Here is a 15,024-nt window from a genome sequence, read left to right as displayed (position 1 = left end):
CTGGAGTACAGTGACACAACCTCAGCTCACTGCAACCTCCGCCACCTGGGCTCAACTGATTCTCCTGCCTCAACCTCTCGAATATCTGAGACTATCGTGTGCCCCCACACCCGGCTAATTTTTTCATATTTTTAGTAGAGACATGGTTTCACCATGTTGGCCAGACTGGTCTCAAACTCCTGACCTCAAATGATCCACCCACCTCAGCCTCCCAAAGTGCTGCGATTACAAGCATGAGCCACGGTGCCTAGTCCATTTTACATTCTCATCAGAAATGTATGAGGTATCCGGTTTCTCCACATCCTTACCAACACTGTATTAAATATCTTTTTCCCACTGAATTGCCTTGGCCAAAAATAAATAGACCTTACATGTGAGGTCTGAGCTCTCAATTCTAGTCCATTGGCCTATACATCCATCTTTACCACATTGTTTTGATTACTGTAGCTTTGTAGTAAGTTTTGAAATCAGAAAGTGTGAGTCCTCCAGTTTTGTTCTTTTCCAAGATCATTTTCACTATTCTAGATCCTTTGCCTTTCCATATTAATTTTAGAATAAGCTCGTTAATTTCTGCAAAAATGACAACCAAGATTTTGATAGGGATTTAAAGGGGAAAGCAAACAGGTTTTCTATACTCAAAAACACTTCTAAAACCAAATATCTGGGATTTTTTTCCCCGCACATCAAGCAATTCTTCAGTTCTCTGCAAACTGAAGTTCTCTGCAAACAAAATTCAATGACTCAATTCAATTCTGACAGTAGCTACCTGGAGTTAGTGTGAGACCCCACAGCTTAAGGGCTCAGTCCCACAATACTGCCCCTGATTTCAAATGCCAATCTCAAGTAATGGGTCCCCAGGTTACCCACACTTCTGTGTGACTTAGCTACAAGTGAGGGTTTCCTACAACCACTTATTCAGACTCAATAATCTGCTGTAATGGCTCGCAGAACTCAGGGAAGCACTTACATCTACAGTTTATTATAAAGGATACAACTCAGGAACAGCCAAATGGAAGAGATGCATAAGACAGGGTATGAGGAAGGAGGCACACAGAGCTTCCACGGCCTTTCAGGCCCTGCACCCTGCCAGCACCTTAATGTGTTCACCAACCTGGAAGATCTCCAGACCCTGTCATTTAGGGTTTTTATGGAGGTCTCATTATGTAGGCATGATTTATTATATCATTGACCTTCTGTGATTGACATTAATCTTCAGCCCTTCTCCCCTACCCAGAGGTCAAAGAGATGGGGCTGAAAATTCCAGCCCTCTAATTATAAGGTTGATTCCTCTGTCGACCAGCCCCCATCCTCCAAGAGTCACCTCATTAGCATAAACCCAGGTATGGTTGAAAGGGGCTTATTATGAATAACCAAGGGTGTTCCTCTCACCCCTATCACTCAGGGGAATCACAGGAGTTTTAGTAGCTCTGTGCTATGAACCCGGGGCAGAGACCAAATATATATTTCTTCTTATGTCACAGAATTGCATTAATTTGCAGATCAATTTGGGCAATATTACAATATTGCTATCTTAACAATAGTAGTTTATCTGTTTTGTTTTGTTTTTAGAGATGGGTCTTGCTATGTTGCCCAGGCTGGCTCGTGCAGTCCTCCCACCTTGGCCTCTCTAAGTGCTGAGATTACAGGTGACAATAATAGTTTGTTGTGTCTATATACAGGATCATGTCATCTGTGGGGAAAAAAAAGACAGTTTTACTTCTTTTCCACTGTTGATGCCTTTATTCTTATTTTTTGGCCTTATCACACTGACTTGAGCCTCCAGGACAATGTTGATTAAAAGTGGCAAGAGCAGACATTCTTGCCTTGTTCCTGATCTTAAGCAGAAACATTCAGTCTTTCGTCATTATATGTAATGTTGACGGTAGGTTTCAGTTAGATATGCTTTATCAAGTTCAGAAAGCTCCCTTTATTCCAAGTTCGAGGTTTTTTTTTTTTTCAATCATCAATGGATGTTGGATTTTGTCAAATGTTTTTTCTGCATCTGTTGAGATCATATGATTTTGTCCTTTATTTTATTACTACAGTGATTCATCTTAATTGGTTTTCAGATGTTAAATCAACCTTGCTTTCCTGGGATCAAGCCCGCTTGGTCATGGTATATACTTCTATGTATGTGTCGCTGGGTTTTATTTGCTAATTTTGTGCTAAGGATTTTTGCATCTGTGTTCAAAAAGGGTATTGGTCTGTAGTTTTCTTTTCACATGATATCTTTGGCTTGAATCAGGGTAATATTGGCCTCACAGAATGAGTTGGGAAGTGTACTTTCCTCCCCTACTTTCTGAAATAATTTGTGAAAGATTGGTATTATGTGTTTTTAAATTATTTGATAGAATTCACTAGTAAAGTGTTCTGTGACTGGGTTTTTCTTTGTAGGGAGATTTTAAGTACTAATTCCATTTGCTTACTTGCTATAGGCCTATTCAGACTTTATTTCTTCATAACTCAGTTTTAATAATCTGTATCTTTCTGGAAATTTGTCCATTTCATCCAAATTGTTCCATTTGTAATTCTTCCTTGTAATTATTTTGTTTCTGTGGGGTCAGTAGTGATTTTGTAATTTATGTTTTCTGTTTCTCTTGGTCAATCTAGCTAAAAATCTCTCAATTTTGTTAACCTTTTCAAAAAATCGACCTTTTGTTTTGTTGATTTTTCTCTATTGTTTTTCTGTTTTCTATTTCTTATTTACACTCTAATCTTTATTATTTTCTTCCTGCTGTTTGCTTCAAATTTAATTGCTTCTTCTTTTTCCAGTTGCTTAAAGTAGAAGCTTAGATTGTTGGTATGAGACCATTCTTCTTTTCTAATCTAGGTATTTACAGCTATACAGTTCCCTTAAACACTGCATTTGCTGCATCCCATACATTTTGATATGTTGCATTTTCTTTTTTCACTTAATTCAAAAGATATTTAATAATTTTCCTTGGGATTTTTTCTTTGATCCATGGATAATGTAAAAATATGTTAATTTCCAAATATTTGGGGATTTCCCAAATTTCTGCATACTCACAACCCACTATCAATGTAATATTGTCCAGAATTTCAATTTGGGATTCTTATGGGTATGCTTTCCCTTTGTCTCTGGTCTTAAGCCAGCTGCTGTTCTTGCTGTTGGTGTTTAGACAACAGAATATGTTACCATTGTATTTAATCCTTAATTTAAATATTTCTTGCAAAGTCTCCTAGGTTTTTTTTCTTCTTGAGTACTTCCTCCAAAATGTTTTTAACTTTTTTTTATTGTAAAATGTTTCTAGAAAAGCAGGAAAGATAGTACGATGAACATCAATACATCCCTCCACCTAGATACAACAATTGTCAACATTTTTAAAATAATTTGTTTTATATATTAGGTTAAACCATTTGAAATTACTCCATTGACCTTTGAATGCGGCCTTGTTTTCTGGCACTCCAGAGATGGTTTTCAGTGTGGCTCTTTGTAGGGCAAGCATTTTAAAGCCTTGTTGCCTGCAAATTTTTATTTATTTATTTATTTATTTATTTATTTATTTATTTATTTGAGATGAGATCTCACTCGGTAACCCAGGTTGGAGTGCAGTGGCGCAATCACGGCTCACTGCAACCTCCACCTCCCTGGCTCAAGTGATCCTCCCATCTCAGCCTCTCAAGTAGCTGGGACTACAGGTGCACACCACCATACCCTGCTAATTTTTGTATTTTCTGTAGAGATGAGGTTTTGCCATGTTGCCCAGAATGGTCTTGAACTCCTGAGCTCAAAAACTCTACCTGCCTTGGCCTCCCAAAGTGCTGAGATTACAGGCATTAGCCACTGTGCACTCTCTGCCTGAGAATATTTTTATTTTTATCTTTTCACATTTGAATGACAACTTGGCCGAATGTAAAATTGTAGGTTCAAACTTATTTTTCTTTTTTACTTAAGAAATATTACTCCATTATCTTTTTTTTTTTTTTTTTTTTTTTTTTGAGACGGAGTCTCGCTCTGTCGCCCAGACTGGAGTGCAGTGGCCAGATCTCAGCTCACTGCAAGCTCCACCTCCCGGGTTCACGCCGTTCTCCTGCCTCAGCCTCCCAAGTAGCTGGGACTACAGGCGCCCGCCACCTTGCCCGGCTAGTTTTGTGTACTTTTTAGTAGAGATGGGGTTTCACCATATTAACCAGGATGGTCTCGATCTCCTGACCTCGTGATCCGCCCGTCTCGGCCTCCCAAAGTGCTGGGATTACAGGCTTGAGCCACCGCGCCCGGCCCCCATTATCTTCTTACACCCAATGCTGTTGTGGAAAGTTCTGACATCAATCTAATTCTTTTAGAATTTCCTGTTTGGTATTCTTAAATTTCATCATACTATATCTTATGTGGGTTTTCCCTTCTCTCTTATTTTCTACGCAGTAGGCCCTTTCAATCTGAAGTCATTCATTATTTCCAAATCTGAAAAATGTATATCCGTTGTTTCTTCCAATATATTTTTCCATTCATTTTTATTGTTTTATTCTGGATTCCTATTATATGAATGTGGGTATTCTGCTTCTAGTCTCCTTATTTCTTAACTTTGTTTTTCTCCTCCTCATTCTTCAATGAGTTCTTCTTGCAGTTTCTCAATATGATATTCTAATTTATTTTTAATCTCTTACTTACCTTATTTGTTCTTTCTTTCCATTATCTTTTTCATACTAACATTTTCATTTGATTCTTTTAACTTTTTTCTTGTTCTTGTTTTACACTGCTTATACCTTATGTCTCATATCTCTTGTGTATTTATAGAGCTGATTTGTTTTGTTTTTTTGTTTTGTTTTGTTTTGTTTTGAGATGGAGTCTCACTCTGTCACCCAGGCTGGAGTGCAGTGGCATGATCTCAGCTCACTGCAATCTCCACCTCCCGGGTTCAAGTGATTCTCTTGCCTCAGCCTCCTGAGTAGGTGGGATTACAGGTGCCCGCCATCACGCCCGGCTAATTTTTGTATTTTTAGTGGAGATGGGGTTTCACCATGTTGGCCAGGCTGGTCTTGAACTCCTGAACTCAAGTGATCTGCCCACCTTGGTCCCCCAAAGTGCTGGGATTACAGGCGTGAGCCACTGCGCCCGGCCTATAAAGCTGATTTGAAATTGTTGGTCCATCTGTACTAATACTCCTGCCCAGTCCTGCTGCTTCTAGTGTCATATGTTGTGTATTCCTTTTTTCTTCTGGTTTAGTTTTGCCCTACAAGTGTCTCATTATTGCCCTGTAATGCCGTTCGGGGAAGGCAGAAGACCACTCCTTAGTATCTACCAGCCTGTTAAGTTCAAGGAGAGGATGAGGACTCGGATCTTGAGTGGAGCACCCCACAACTCTGCACAACCACAGGTTTGTTTTCATCCTGCCCAGGGGCCTTGGTTTCACTTTCCACCCTGTGGCTGGAAGGAAGCTGTCTCTACTGATGGGATGGGCCAGGCTGGCGATTTGGAGGGGAAAGAGTAGAGGTATTCCTCAAAAACGACTGTTCCCTAATTCAACTCCTCACCCTGGCAGGGATCTACGCTGCCCTGAGTTCATCCCCATGGACATCCTCACCAGTGGTCTGAGCCTCTGCAGTTCTGCCGTGTGGACAAGCAATGACTGGCCAATGAAAAGGTGCAGGAGAGGCAAGAGTAGAGAGTCAATCACTATTTTCTTCCTTCATCCTTAGCATCATAGCCACCTCCCACAGGCTGCAATCACCTCCCACCCCCACACGCATGCACACACTCCCCAGTTCTAAACAGCCTGTCAGCTCCCCAGGGGGTTCTTCTCTGTTGTTATTTCCTGGCTTTCATGTTTCCCTCTATAATTTCTCTTATGTTTAACCTGGGTAGGGAGCCAACAGCCCAAGCAAAATCCCATCTTAGCAAAAACTGCAGCAGCCAAGAGATGCCTATTAGTCAACTTAAAGAAGAGAAAGATAAATAAATAAAGATAGAGACTAAGGCTAGAGATACCTTATTTCAGAGTCATAAGGGCACAGGAGATTTTAAAGCCCTGAGCCTAGAGGAGATATTTTGAAGGGGAAGTATGGATACAGGGGGCACCTTTTGGACAATATACTCCTTACTGCGAATAAAAATTTAGATCCAGTTTGCACATGAATCCCTTATCAAGCTGGCCAGTGTGAATCAGTCCTGGTGAGGCTATTCACTTTGGGGACCTCACAAAATTCAAGTGTCTGGTTCAGCAAATCGAATGCACAGACCACAATCCATAGGGTCTCCACGGTCAGGTGCCATCCCCCACCCCCATCACCAGACTCCCTCTGCTCATATTTCCTGTGTCATTTTAACTCCTTGGGATAATGTAAGGGGTAGATATGGTGCTTATGGAAAAGTTTTGGAAAGTTGACAGAGTCTGAACAATGATAAAATACCTAATCTTTTTACTCTAATGGTCCCTTTCTCTCTGAGTGGGTAAATAGACACTCACATCCTCATAGGATGCTCAGAGCCTAACAGACAAAGCCCTGCATTGGCTGAAGATCTATAAGTCAGTGAAAGCAAATCCTGAGGCAGAAGGGAGTTCTCAGCCAGCGTGTTATAATTGTTCAAGGCATACCTAGGAGCTTGGCCAGGCTTCAACTCATCTAGGAAGTTAACTAAAGGGCCAGTAAAGGCATGGGCAGAGGAGTATGTATAATCAAAGGCAAATGAATAGGGAGGCCAGAGACTGAACACTGGAAAAGCTGAGACAACCTGGAGTCAGGCACCCCCATTTTTAAGTTCTCCAGCACTCTAAAATCCCCACTGTCTTGTGATTGCATCAAAGACCTTATCCTTCACCACCCTCCATCAAGCCACAGCTGAACCAAAACCATCCCTCCCCACTATTGAAATCTTAATCTCTCAATATTCTGCTTTTTTTCATTTTCATTTTCTTTTTTTTTTTTTTTTTGACAGAGTCTCACTCTGTCACCCAGGCTGGAGTGGCTGGAGTGCAGTGGCACAATCTCAGCTTGCTGCAACCTCCACCTCCTGGGTTCAAGTGATTCTCCTGCCTCAGCCTCCTGGGTAGCTAGGACTATAGGCATGCACCACCATGCCTGGCTAATTTTTGTATTTTTAGTAGACATGGGGTTTCACCATGCTGGCCAGGCTGGTCTTTGGAACTCCTGACCTCAGGTGATCCGCCTGCCTCGGCCTCCCAAAGTGATGGGATTACAGGCATGAGCCACCGTGCCTGGCCAGCCTATTACACTATTAGTCTCACAATACTTGCCTTGACAACAGTCAGCAAGTATGTATCAAGCATCTACGATGTGCCAAGTATAATATCAGATGCTTTCCTTCCCAAGTCCCTTTCTTATTCAACTGGACTCATAGGGACATCCTTAAAGCCATCTCCCACAGGACTCTCAACCTAGCCCCTCAAGCTTCTCTTGCACCTGCCCCAAACAAGGGTCCCCTACCCAACTTCAATCCTGCTCTGCAGGTCTCCTTTAATCTGGCACCAACACCTCCAGGCCCCACACCAGACATCACACGCAAACACACACACTCAGAAAAATGAGCCACTAATGTCCTTGAATAATGTTCACAGCCTTTTTCCTGAACAAATCATCCTGACCCATCTGTGCTTCCCAACCTGTTCCTGATCCTTAGACTTCCAACTTCTAGTTTCTTGTTCCTCTGTTTAGAACCACATCTCGCCCCTCAAACATGGCTCAGGCTGCCCCCTGTGCTCTCAAACGCCATCCAACTGAAACTTCTACTTACCCTGCTTTACACTCCTGTCTAGTGTCTTCCACCCTTCTCCCTCCTTTCACAGGTTACCTTCCCACTTCCATGCCCTCTCTGACTCTCTCCTCACCCCTACAGTCTGGTGTCCACCCAGCACTGGCAGCTCTTCCTGAAGTCACCAATATCCTCCAAGTTGCCAAAGCCAATGGACTCTTGCAGTCCTTTCTTGGCCTCACTGAGGCAATTGACATTGTAGAAAACCTCCTTTTTAAAAGGGAATTTACAAAAGTAATATGTAAGTACATTCGGGTGATACCAAAAGAAAAAAGAAATCAAATCATACCAATGTACATAAAGAGTAAAACTCAGCCTTAGCTGAGTGGCTGAAAAGAAGCCACCACTCCCTACTTCCACATCCTCCTGCCCCAGAGAGAACTATTATTAACAGATTGCTGTGGACTCTTCAAAGCCTTTTTCTGTTTATTTACCTACATATATATTGACTTGATTTTGCCAATAATAAGTCGAGTCATGCCACATAGAGTCTTAGCTTGCTTTTTCACTTGACAATATGTATGATATAGTTTGGATGTCTGTCCTCTCCAAATCTCATGTTGAGATGTGAGCCCTAGTTTGAAGATGGGGCCTGGTGGGAGATGTTTGAGTAACAGGGCTAGATCCCTCATGGCTTGATGCTGTTCTCTAAATAGTGAGTCAGTTCTCATGAGATCTGGTTGGTTAAAGTGTGTGGCACCTCCCCTCACTCTCTCTCTCTTGCTTCTGCTCTCGCCATGTGATGTGCCTGCTCCAGCTTCACCTTCCACCATGAGTAAAAGCTCCCTGAAGCCTCCCTGGAAGCCAAACAGATGCTGCTGTCATGCTTGTACAGCTTGCAGAACTGTGAGCCAATTAAGCCCCTTTTGTTTACAAATTATCCAGCCTCAGGGATTTATAGCAATGCAAGAATGGCTTAACCCAATGTATTAGAGATTTTCCATGTCATCACACATATATCCTTCTCTTCTTGATTTGAATTATTCCATAGTGTTCCATTGTACTGATGCTCTATAATTCATGAAACTCTAGCCCTACTGACTGACCTTTAAGTTATTTCCATATTTTAATTATGTAAATTTTGCTGTAGGCTCCCATTCCCAGGAGTATGGCCTATTAGGTACTCATCTCAGCACTTTGGGAAACCAAGGCAGGAGGATCACCTGAGCCCAACAGTTCGAGACCAGCCTGGACATTATGCATTAAGCATAACATTTTTACTGGACTCATTGGAAACAAGAAAAATCCTAAAAGAGAAAAGAAAAAAACAAATGCAAACAAGCAAAAGCCTTGAGAGCTGAAACCAGAACAGTATATGACGGGAACTTACTAGTCAAGGCTGCCCTGAAGAAAATGCCAAGACCCCTTCAATCAATCTGTGAGACTCAGCCCAGGTGGGGACCTGAACCTGAGACTCTTGCATCAAGGTGGGGGCTCTAGAAGGGAGCAAAGGTGGTTCCAGGTCCTTAGTCCCATAGTTTTCCCTAGAAACAAAAGCCGGACACTCTCTGGAGAGTGTCCCTATTCACCTAAACTCAAGCTCTCAAAGAGAACCAAACAAACTCCATCAGGTGAGGGCCAGCAGAAACCCTACACAACAGATGTAGATGCCTGAGAGGGGAATTGTCAGCTACATACTAAGCACTCTTATATCTGAAATGTCTACAGAAATAAGATATGGAATCACAGAAGTAAGCAACAAAGAAGAGGCTATCTGAGAGGACAAAATAGAATTACAGAAGATTAGAATGTCTAGCAAAGAAAAAATAGGATTGCTAAAGTAAGTAAACTTAGTGGACCGAATATTAGGTAGGTATGATGGCATGTACCTGTAGTCCCAGCTACTGGGGAGGCTGAGGTGGGAGGATTGCTTGAGCCCAGGGGGTCGAGGCTACAGTGAGCCATGATTGTGCTACTGCACTCAAGCCTGGGTGACAGAGCAAGATCCTGTCTCAAAAAACAAACAAACAAAAAAACAACTTAGTGGACATGGAAAAAGTGGACACCATGTGTGTCTTGATGTGATGCAGTGTAAACTACACAGCCCAGTGTATAAAGTGGGGTTGCCCAATAAGAACCCACATCTAATTGAGCCTTCACAGCTGAGTTCTGGTTTACAGCAACACAGGAGAGAGAAAAATGGGTTAAAGACACCATGAAGAAGGTGAGAGACAAAACCAGAAATTGGGACATTCCACAGAACAACTGATCCAGTTTCTTCAACATGTCACTGCCACGAGGAAAAAAAAAAGGTAGGGATCGCTCTAGATTAAGAGAAATTTAAGAGACATAATTACTAAATGCAATATGTGGCTCCTGCAGACCAACTATAAAAAGATATCTTTGAGGGGACTGGGTGCGGTGGCTCACGCCTGTAATCCCAGCACTTTGGAGAGGCCAAGGCAGGCGAATCACGAGGTCAGGAGAGCGAGACCATCCTGGCCAACACGGTGAAACCCCATCTCTACTAAAAATACAAAAAAAACTAGCCGGGCAAGGTGGCAGGCGCCTGTAGTCCCAGCTACTGGGGGGCTGAGGCAGGAGAATGGCATGAACCCACGAGGCGGAGTTTGCAGTGAGCCGAGATTGTGCCACTGCACTCTAGCCTGGGTGACAGAGGGAGACTCCATCTCAAAAAAAAAAAAGACGTCTTTGAGACAATTTAGGAAATTTGAATATGGCCTAGCATTATACCATAAAGAGTACCAGGGAATTCCGATCATTTGATATTGTAAGAATACCAAACAATTTAAGAGAATTGTTCATTGTTAATTCAGCAACAGCAAATACAACACAGAGGAAAAGATGAAGCAAGTTTGACAACATTTTGATGATTGTTGAGTCTCGGCAATAGGTATATGGGAATTCACTCAACTGTTCTTCCCACGTTTAGAGCATGCTTGATGTCTTCTATAATAAATTATTTTTAAATCTCTAGAGAAAGATATTATACTCTATCTTGTTAACATTTACAAAATCTCCCAAGCCTTACCTTTAGAGAATGCTATATAAATTTGGACTGAACAATTTTATACGTAGTTTTTCCTGTTCATTTCTCATAGTCATAATTAATACTTGTAGTATATTAAGATTCTCAGTGTGATTACTTTGAGATCCCTGCAATAGCCTTGTGAAGTAGATATTACTATCATCTTGCAAAAAAAATGCATATTGTTGCTTTCTTATACATAAAGACTAGGGAAATATTTCACCTAATTTTTTTGTTGTTTTAACATTCCAATACAATGCTCAATCTTTTTGCTGTCAACTTTCCAACCTAGCTAGATTTTTTTCCTGACTGTAAAAATAATATATGCTCACTGTACAAAATTCTTCATGACATAAAAATATAGAAGAGGAAAAAACTCACACTGAATCAACATGTCCAGATGTAACAACAAATGTCACATATACATATTACATATGCATATGTATCACATATGTGTATCACATCACGTTACATATAAATATGTAATATATTTCTGCCCTTTTAAACATTGTATCTTATGAAATACTGAATAAATACCAAAGAATATTCATTACATATGTGTAAAATATAAGGAACAAAAATAAAGCAAACATCAGTGGATCCACCATTCAGTAAAAAAGAACTTTTGAAATCCCTGCCTCCCTGCCCAGATCTCAGCCCCCTTCATCCCAATGACATTAAAGTGTTTTTTTGTTTGAGACAGAGTCTTGCTCTGTCACCCGGGTTGCAGTGCAGTGGCATGATCTCTACTCACTGCAACCTCCGCCTCCCGAGTTCAAGAAATTCTCCTGCCTCGGCCTCCCGAGTAGCTGGGACTACATGTGTGCACCCCCATGCTCAGCTAATTTTTGTATTTTTAGTAGAGACAGGGTTTCACCATGTTGGCCAGGCTGGTCTCAAACTCCTGGCCTCAAATGATCCATCTCAGCCTCCCAAAGTGCTGGGATTACAGGTGTGAGCCACCGCGCCTGGCCTAAAGTGTTTTGAATTTTGACTTTTCACTTCTTTACTTTTCTTTATAGTTTTACCACATATGTAATAGGCAGTTTCATATGATTCAAGTTGGTATTCATTCCTAAACAATATATTGTTTTGTTCCATCTTTTTTTTTTAAACGGAGTCTCGCTCTGTCACCCAGGCTGGAGTGCAGTGGTGCAATCTTTGCTCACTGCAAGCTCTGCCTCCCAGGTTCAAGTGATTTTTCCGCCTCATCCTCCTGAGTAGCTGGGATTATGGGCACCCGCCATCACGCCTGGCTAATTTTTTTTTTTTTTTTGAGACGGGGTTTCACCATGTTGGCCAGGCTGGTCTTGAACTCCTGACCTCAAGTGATCCACCGGCCTAGGCCTCCCACGCCTGCCTGGGCCTCCCAAAGTGATGGGATTACAGGCGTGAGCCATCGCACCTGGCCCAGTTTTTTTCAAATCTTTTTTTTGAGAGGGTCTTGCTCTATCGCCCAGGCTGCAGTGCAATGGTGCAATAATGGCTCACTGCAGCCTCGACCTCCCAGGACTCAAACAATCCTTCCACCTCAGCCTCCTGAGTAGCTGGAACCACAGGCACACACCACCATGCCCTGAGAATTTTTGTATCGTTTGTAGAGACGGGGTCTGTAGAGATGAGGTCTGTAGAGATGGGGTCTCGCTATGTTGCCCAGGCTGGTCTCAAATCCTGGGCTCAAGTGATCCTTCTGTCTTGGCCTCCCAAAGTCCTGAGGTTACAGGTTTGAGCTACCACATCCAGCCTTTAATTTTTTAAAAAAATTATTCTACCAGAGTCTCCTCAGCATGTTTTGTTTAGTTTTGACTTTTCTTTAAATCCTACTGCATACTGTATTTTTCTGCAGTTTGCTTTTTCATAGTCATGAGAGTCATTCACTTTGATTTGTGCAGCCACATCGCATTTATTTTTCACTGATCCATTGTGTCATGTGGGCCACAGTCTTATTTTTTTTTTAATCTATTCACTTTCAATGTATCACACTTTTATTTTTGTGTATAATTTATATATAATTGAGATAAAAGTATATATAACTGATATCTTAATTTTTTCCACCTAAAACTATTTTAGGTGATTTGTACATTTTATTTACTTATTTATTTATTTATTTTTTAAGACAGGGTCCCACTCTGTTGCCCAGGCTGGAGTGCAATGGCACAATCACAACTCACTATGCCCTTGACCTCCCGGGCTGAAGCAATCCTTCCACCTCAACCTCCCAAGTAGCTAGAACCACAGACACCTGCCACCACACCTAGGTAATTTCTTAAATTTTTGCCCAGGCTGTTCTTGAATTCCTGGGCTCAAGTGATCCTCCTGCCTTGGCCTCCCAAAGTGCTGGGATTACAGGCCTGAGCCACCCCACACCCAGCCAATTTTGTACATTTTAAAAACTTTGTGAAATACCATGAAAATGACTTCATATTATTCATCTATGTACATATAATAATTGTTTAAGCATTCACCTAATTATAGAATTTAATTTTCCTCTAGTTTGATATCAACAAATAATACTACAATGCAAAAGCATTTTATTTGGTACATTGGACCATAGATTAGACACAGCTGAAAAGAGAAATAGTGAAGAAATTACTTAAAATGCAGCAAAGACAGACAGGGAGATGAAAAATGTGAAAGAAGATGTAATAGCTATGGACTATAGCATGAAACGACCTGTCATTTGTCTAACTGAAATACCAGAAAGACATTATGGAAAGAATGTCAGAAAATCAATAATATATAGAGAGATTAAGGAAGAGTATTCCAGAATTGATAAAATATATGAATCCAGACATACAGGATGCACAGTATAATATCAAAAACAATAAATAAAAAAAATTCCACTCATAGGATTCTTGTAAGGAAATTAAAGAAAGCTAAAGACAAAGTTGTAAAAGCAGCCAGAGATTGAAAATAAAAGTTCAGTCGGCCGGGCGCGGTGGCTCAAGCCTGTAATCCCTGCACTTTGGGAGGCCGAGGCGGGCGGATCACGAGGTCGGTAGATAGAGAGCATCCTGGCTAACACGGTGAAACCCCGTCTCTACTAAAATACAAAAAATTAGCCGGGCGCGGTGGCGGGCGCCTGTAGTCCCAGCTACTCCGGAGGCTGAGGCAGGAGAATGGCGCGAACCCGGGAGGCGGAGCTTGCAGTGAGCCGAGATGGTGCCACTGCACTCCAGCCTGGGCGACAGAGTGAAGACTCCGCCTAAAAAAAAAAAAAAAAAAAAAAAAAAAAGAAGTTCAGTCAAAGATCTTATCATCTGGCTGGGAAAAGTGGCTCACGCCTGTAATTCCAGCACTTTTGGGGGCCGAGGTGGGTGGATCACCTGAGGTCAGGAGTTTGAGACTAGTCTGGCCAACATGGAGAAACCCTGTCTCTACTAAAAATACAAAAATTAGCTAGGCATGGTGGCAGGCACCTGTAATCCTAGCTACTCAGGAGGCTGAGGCAGGAGAATTGCTTGAACCCAGGAGATGGAGGTTGCAGTGAGCCAAGATTGCATCATTGCACTCCAGCTTGAGTGACAGAGTGAGAATCTGTCTCAAAAAAGAAAAGAAAAGAAAATCTTATCATCTTACAACTGAATTAGGAATATCAATATAGACTCATGCCTTATTTTTAATATGTATTTTCCAGCTCTGTCCTCTGAAGAAATGACAATCCAGTAGCAATAAGCACACTTAGTGGCCAATTTTGCTCACTGAAAGGAACAAACGCTCCCTGGAGAAATGGCTGGTGCCAGTTCTAGGTCAAGAAATGGACAAGAGAAACCTGGGAGATCTCATTGAGCCATAAAGGAAGGAAGTTGTCAGCAATTACTAAGGTTGAGGACACAGGAGGTGGAGCACGGTGGCTCACGTCTGTGATCCAAGCACTTTGGGAGACTGAGGTGGGTGCATCACTTGAGGTCAGGAGTTTGAGACCAGCCTGGCCAACATGGCAAAACCCCATCTCTACTAAAAATACACACAAAAAAATTAGCCAGGTGTGGTGGCACACACCTGTAGTCCCGGCCATTTGGGAGGCTGAAATGAGGCAGGGGAATCACTTGAACCTGGGAGGCAGAGGTTGCAGTGAGCTGAGATTGCGCCACTGCTCTCCAGCCTGGGCGACAGAGTGAGACTCCATCTCAAATTAATTAATTAATTAAATAAAAGGACGCAGGAACCAACTTGAAGGAACATTTGCTAAAGACAAGATAATATCAGCATCACAATAATAAATAATAACTGCATTTTACTGAAAACTTTCATAATTACGCATACACACATGCTGCCACACCTCATCAATCACAGGATGTTAGTT

General features: G+C 41.8%; 2 protein-coding genes across 2 annotated transcripts in view; one reads left to right on the top strand and one right to left on the bottom strand.

The window, feature by feature from the left end:
* The window catches only part of SFXN5 (sideroflexin 5), a 616,301-nt gene that overhangs the window by 195,420 nt on the left and 405,857 nt on the right, over positions 1-15,024 (bottom strand). The gene's annotated exons all lie outside the window — the stretch shown is intronic.
* The window catches only part of CCT7 (chaperonin containing TCP1 subunit 7), a 120,224-nt gene continuing 106,642 nt past the window's right edge, over positions 1,443-15,024 (top strand). The window contains exon 1 of the mRNA XM_050754445.1: positions 1,443-1,446. The gene's annotated coding sequence lies outside the window, so the exon portion shown is untranslated. The remainder of the gene's footprint in view (positions 1,447-15,024) is intronic.

The sequence above is a fragment of the Macaca thibetana genome, chromosome 13 (assembly GCF_024542745.1).
Source record: "Macaca thibetana thibetana isolate TM-01 chromosome 13, ASM2454274v1, whole genome shotgun sequence".
NCBI classification, from domain to species: domain Eukaryota; kingdom Metazoa; phylum Chordata; class Mammalia; order Primates; family Cercopithecidae; genus Macaca; species Macaca thibetana.
This window is presented reverse-complemented; position numbering and strand designations above follow the sequence as displayed.